The sequence below is a fragment of the Apodemus sylvaticus genome, chromosome 7 (genome assembly GCF_947179515.1).
Source record: "Apodemus sylvaticus chromosome 7, mApoSyl1.1, whole genome shotgun sequence".
Classification (NCBI taxonomy): Eukaryota; Metazoa; Chordata; class Mammalia; order Rodentia; family Muridae; genus Apodemus; species Apodemus sylvaticus.
This window is the reverse complement of record NC_067478.1, coordinates 83,465,325-83,471,454: the sequence shown is the minus strand read 5'-3', so window position 1 is coordinate 83,471,454 and position 6,130 is coordinate 83,465,325.

Here is a 6,130-nt window from a genome sequence, read left to right as displayed (position 1 = left end):
TAGAAATTGTTTTTCTCTTTCCACTACATAGATTCTGGGGATTGATCTTAGGTGATCAGGATTGGCAGCCAGTCTCTTTACCAACTAAACTATCTTGCTAGCCCCTGAGCATTTATTCAGGAACCAAATACCTTGAACGATTCAAATGATATTAAGGTGGCCATCAGAAACACAAAGGCCCTGTGCTTCTCTCCCTGCCTTCAAGGGTACTAATTGGCAGAAACAGCTGGGCACGGGGCAGGGGCCAAGTCCATAAGCCTAGCATCTGGGAAAAGACTATGGGAGATCCACTTAGGGTCATCTTCAACTATGAGGAAGATGAAGAGGAAAATGAGGAAGGGAAGATTAGGAGGAAGAGGGGGAGGAAGAGGAAGAGGAGGAGGAGAATTGGCCAATGTGAGTAAGAAGCACCTGCTCTACACCTGACTACCATTCCAGAACCCTTCGACTTCTAGTTGAGTCCACAAGACTGTGCTGACCAGAGGGGTGTGGCAGAAGTGAGGCTACCTTCATGCCTACCCCATAAACATCTTCCCAGTCATCCCTGCCTTCCCCAGCTGGATGCCAATGCCCAAAGAGAGATTAGGGGCCACTTACGAAGATGGAAAAGCCTCTTAGTAAGGGGTTTTATTGCTGTGAAGAGACACCATGACCACAGCAATTCTTATAAAGAAAAACATTTCACTGGGGCTGGCTTACAGGTCCAGAGGTTCAGTCCATTATCACCATGGCGGGAAGCACGGTAGCATGCAGGCAGACTTGGTGCTGGAGAAGGGGCTGAGAGTTCCACATCTGGATCCTCAGGCAGCAGGAAGAGACACGGAGCCTGGCTTGAGCTCCTGAAATCTTTTTTTTTTTTTTTTTTTTTTTTTCTGAGACAGGGTTTCTCTGTGTAGCCCTGGCTGTCCTGGAACTCACTCTCTAGACTAGGCTGGCCTTGAACTCAGAAATCCACCTGTCTCTGCCTCCCAGGTGCTGGGATTAAAGGCATACACTACTACTGCCAAGCTGAGTTCCTGAAATCTTAAAGCCACCCCCCAGTGACACACTTCCCCCATCGAAGCCACATCTACTCCAAGAAGGCCACACCTCCTAGTAGTGCCACTCCTTATGGGCCAATAAGAGTCAGTCATGCATTCCAACCACCAGGAGGTGCCTACACATATCTTAGAGCAGAGGCCCTCCTGACCCACCAACACTATCTGGATTTCATGTGAGCAAGAAGTAAATATTTAACGTGTTAAATCACTGGGGTCTTGGAGTTTATCTTTACAATAGCTTAGTATCATCTTCAAAAACCTGTGACAGAGACAAAGAGGAACTTGACTCTCATCCATCAGTAGCCCACGTCTAGGTATCCATCCTCTGGTGTAAAGACTAGATCGCAGGCCTGGGGAAGACTTGGGTAAGAGCTACTGGTGAGCTGAAAGGAGAGCATCTGTGGTGAGTAGGACAGCAGGATGGGAGGAGCAGACATGGTCCAGCCCTGAGGAAGGGCCCTCTCCTCCCTCCCAGAATCCACTTCTCCTAGGCAGTAGCAGCGATGACAGGAAGGGAACAGCTGCCGGTCATATGCTGCTCTGAAGGTGATCCATGCTTGGTTTTAGCCTCTTATAACTACAGGATCTCAGGATTCAAGCAAGCATTCAGGGTCACCGCATCCAGGCTTCCATTCAAATCTTAAAGTCCTTCTGCAACGAGCAAGGGCCAATCTTCAGATGTATAGCTCCTTTCATAGCATCAATGTGTCCCTTGAAGGTTGCCTCGTGGCAAACATTTAGTAGTCTTCAGAGTTATATGTTGGCAGTATTTGTAGTCTTGGTGGGGGAATGATTAGGATTAGATGGCGCCATGGCATTTTTTCTATTGGTGTGATTAAACACCCTGATCAAGGACAACTCAAGTGAGGAAAGGCTTTATTTAGCTTACACTTCCAGGTCATAGTCCATTGCTGAAAGACATCAAGGGGCCATCCCAGTTCTTCAGCCTAGGGCAGGCTGAAAACACCCAAGTGCTACGATAAACAAATATGTGACAGAGAAGAGGGAAAGATGGAAAAATGGACTGGTGTGTGCACTACGGGGAAAGGCAGAACTAAAGACATGATATGATGGTGGTGACAGGTGAGAGAGGGGGCTCGTGGGCATGCCCAGTAGGTGGATCATTGCCCAGTAGGGTCAGCAGGATGGTATAAACAGCCTGGAGCATATACAGGCATAGACTCAGCCCCTAAACCTGCTGTCAAGCCTTGGGTAATGAAGGTTCACTTTCTGGATTGGACTTCTTTGGAGGACCTGTGAGTATGTAGACAGCACAGAATGGACTTACTTTTTCCTCTTGGCGGTGTTTGGGGGTGGGGGTGGATATAGAAAGACTAGGAGGTGAGTGCATTAGGTTGTGTGATGTGAGATTCCCAAATAATCAAGACAAAAACATCAAAGAAGGAACTCAAGGCAGAAATCATGGAGGAATGCTGCTTGTTGGTCCAGATAGCCCAGGATAGCCCAGGGATGGGCTAGGGATGAGCCTGCCCACAATGAGCTGGGCCCTCACTCCTCAATTAACAATCAGAAAGATCCTCCACAAACATTCCCATGGGCAAGTCTGGTCTAAGCAATTCAACAGAAGCTTGTCCTCAATGATAACTCTTAACCGTGTCAAGCGAACAAGGCAAACCAGGACCGGTGGGGCCATGAGGATGGGACGGCTCAATGACATTAGTGGCTGTATAAGAAACCTGAGCTAACACGTTTCTTTGTCCCCCACAATGCCTTCTGTCATGTTATCATACAGTCAGAAGATCCTCACCAGACTGAGCCGATGCCACTACTGTACTCTTTTAGACTTTTCAGCCTCCATAGCGATGATAAAGACCACTTATAAAGTACTTATAAAGTATTCAGTCTTGGGCTTTTTTTTTTTTTTTCCGAGACAGGGTTTCTCTGTATAACCCTGGCTGTCCTGAAACTCACTCTGTAGACCAGGCTGGCCTCAAACTCAGAAATCCACCTGCCTCTGCCTCCCAAGTGCTGGGATTAAAGGCGTGTGCCACCACCGCCCGGCTTGGCCATTTTATTATATAGCAACAAAAAACGGACTGAGTCCAACAGGTGCCACCTATGGATGGCTGCCAACAAAATCTCCCCTTCTACCAGGACTAGACTGTCCCCTCAAAACAAGCCTCATTCCATCCTCATTCTACATACAGGGTGATGGTGGTTGACCTTGTCATCTTAACCTGAGAAACTCATTGGGAAGAACACAGTGCATCTGTTTTTCAGAGGCAATTGGATCATGAGGGCTCTGACCTAGTGAATGGTTTGAGACATTAGTGGATTGGGCCAGAGCTATAGAAGATGGAGTCTGAAAGAAATGGGTCCCTGGGGATGTCGTTGGAAGTCATGCTTTGACCTGGTTCTGTGCTACAGCTCTGCTCTGCATCCTGTCTACCACAAGGAAAAGAAACTCTTCTACCATAATGTTCTGCTCAAGTTCATGCAGCTAAGACACCAGAGGCTGAGACCCTTAAAATTGTGAACCAAAAAAAAAATCCTTCCTCTTTATCTTATTCCTGTAAGGTATAAGGTATTTTTTCATAAGGGAATTAAAATATATTGTCTTTGGAGTGTTTTTAGCTGGTAAACTCCCCAAGTGCAGAGGACGGTTCTATCTTTTCCTGTTGCAGCCATGACATGAAGACCTTAGAAGTAAGACATATAGCTGGGCAGTGTTGGCGCACACCTTTAATCCCAGCACTTGGGAGGCAGAGGCAGACAGAACTTGAGTTCAAGGCCAGACTGGTCTACAGAGTGAGCAGGACAGCCAGGGCTAGAGAAAAACCCTGTCTCAAAAAAAAAAGACATATATATGTTCACTATGATGACCAGAGGGCAAACAGTGGGAAACATGGGTAGGGTGTAAGAACCAGTGAGAATCTGCATGGCTAAGCCATTCTCTATAACCAGCCCTCTTGGCTGGCCAAGGTAAACTGTGCCATTCCAAGCCTGATGTTACAGTGGCTGTTCAGTATCCATCAATACGTGGATGATACATGGTGTCTCCACACAAGCTCTGAGCTGTGTTTAATCTGGGTTCAGCATCAGGGAAGCCACAGCCAGCCACCTGCAAGGCCTCTACCTACCATGGGCATTCTGCGTGACTGCCACACTGCTCCCATGTAAGAGACACAGGTTTCTCAGGCTCCGACATCCTCCAGGAGATAAGACTAGAAACCCTGGTCTCCACTCACTCCCCAATGGGTTTTGAGGGTTGGTAAGGGAGCGGCTACCATCAAGTCAATCCTGCTGAATCTGATTACCATGAGGCAAAATGGAGAATGACCTACCTAGCTCAGAATGGATGTGTCGTAGACAGATGTGTGTGACTACAGTAGACCCCTGCCCAGTCCCAGGAAGCAGGAGCCTAAGGGGCAGGATCTGTGAAGCCTGGGAGGTTGCCAGGGAGCTAGACACAGGTCTCCAACCGGAGACACATCTACAGACCATCTACCGTTGATAGGCACAGAATCTCCACATTCCTGACTTCCCGGCAAGGGCAAGGATGACCCCAGCACACCCTGCACACTTACTGTTTGCTGACTACTATTCCAAGGGCTCCTTTACTGAGGGCAGCCACTGTGTGTGACAGGCACAGCTGTGAAGCCTGTTCACACATGGAAAATGTAGATGTCAAGAAGATAAAGTGGGATCCATTGACACGGACTCCCTTATTCTTTCTTTCCGTGGTGGGGGTGATCGTGAGCGTGCACTGTATGTCTGGAGGTCAGTTCTCTCACTCCACCCGCACGTGGGTTCCGGGGATGGAACTCACGTTGCCAGGTTTCTACAGCAAGCACCTTTACTCTCTGAGCCATCTTGCTGGACCCTTCCTTCACTCTTAATTCTTATTATTTCCCCAGAGTGGTCATGTCTGTCCTCAGTGAACATATTCAAATGTGCCTCCAGTGCCCTCCACTCTACACCGGAGCGCACGAGCCCCCGAAGCAGGGACCGTTTAACCTGAACTGGATCAAAGAACTAGGACAGCTCCACACAGCCCCAGGCACACTGCCTGAGCCCAGTTCTTGACAGACTTCAGTGACTAGGATGCTGGGGGAGGGGACTGGAATGCTCCCAGCAGGAGCCCCTACTGCTGAGCTGACTCTGTGACCTCAGTGCTGCTGTCCCAGCTCAGGCTTAATCACCCAGACTGTCCTCAGTCAGGCCTCCCCGTGATTGGAGGCCAGTGCCTGGGAAGGCACTCACACGCCCAGTATATGAAAGTGAAATGGTCACTTCTTGAAGGGAAGTGAGGAAAGCGAGCAGCTGCCCAATAAGGACTGGAGTGACCCTTCCTCCAGGCCACTTTGTGCTCAGCCTTGTCTCCAATCCTGTGGCCAGTGGTCTGTCTTGAGCCAGGGTGGAGGCACCTTTTCCTGTTCCCTTTGTCTTCACCTGGGAACAACCAAAGGCAGAGGAGGGAGAGCATTGCTGGCGGGCACTGGGAAACCAGCAGATCTCCGAGTTAGAGATGACCTTAACCCTATCAGTAAAGGTGGGCTGTGGGTGGAGGGTGGGGTCAGGAACAGCCCTCTCAGGCTTGTATAGTATCCCAAAGGAATTGGTAGTATCTGTTATTTTCAAATCGTACACAACATAGGACATGGATAGAGTGGCTTTGATGCCATTTGAATACTGAGCTATGTGATGATAGGGCCTGCTCAAAATAACTGTCATTGAACAGTTTCCTGGGGGGGTTGGGAGGGGGGGCGAGACTTTAACCCCCAAGTCCCACATAATAGGAGAGAAATCCTACAATGTCTTCTGACCTTCACAGACATAATCAACAAACAAACAAACATCTTTAAAGTTTCCTCCCAAAGCCTCAGGTAGCCTCCCTGGGCAGTTTCTTCTACTGTAAAGCAGAATTGGACAGTATCGAGTCTCAGTTCCAAAGAATGTATGTCTACTCCTTAACATGTGTGCTAATTTGGTTATAGGTGGGACCTTTGGAAAGTGATTAGGCATGAAAAAGGAACCCTCGTGAATGGGACTAGGGCCTCAGAGGAGCCCAAGGGACCACACTTCACCCTCCTACATGAGAGCACAGCTAGAATGAACCACACATGAAG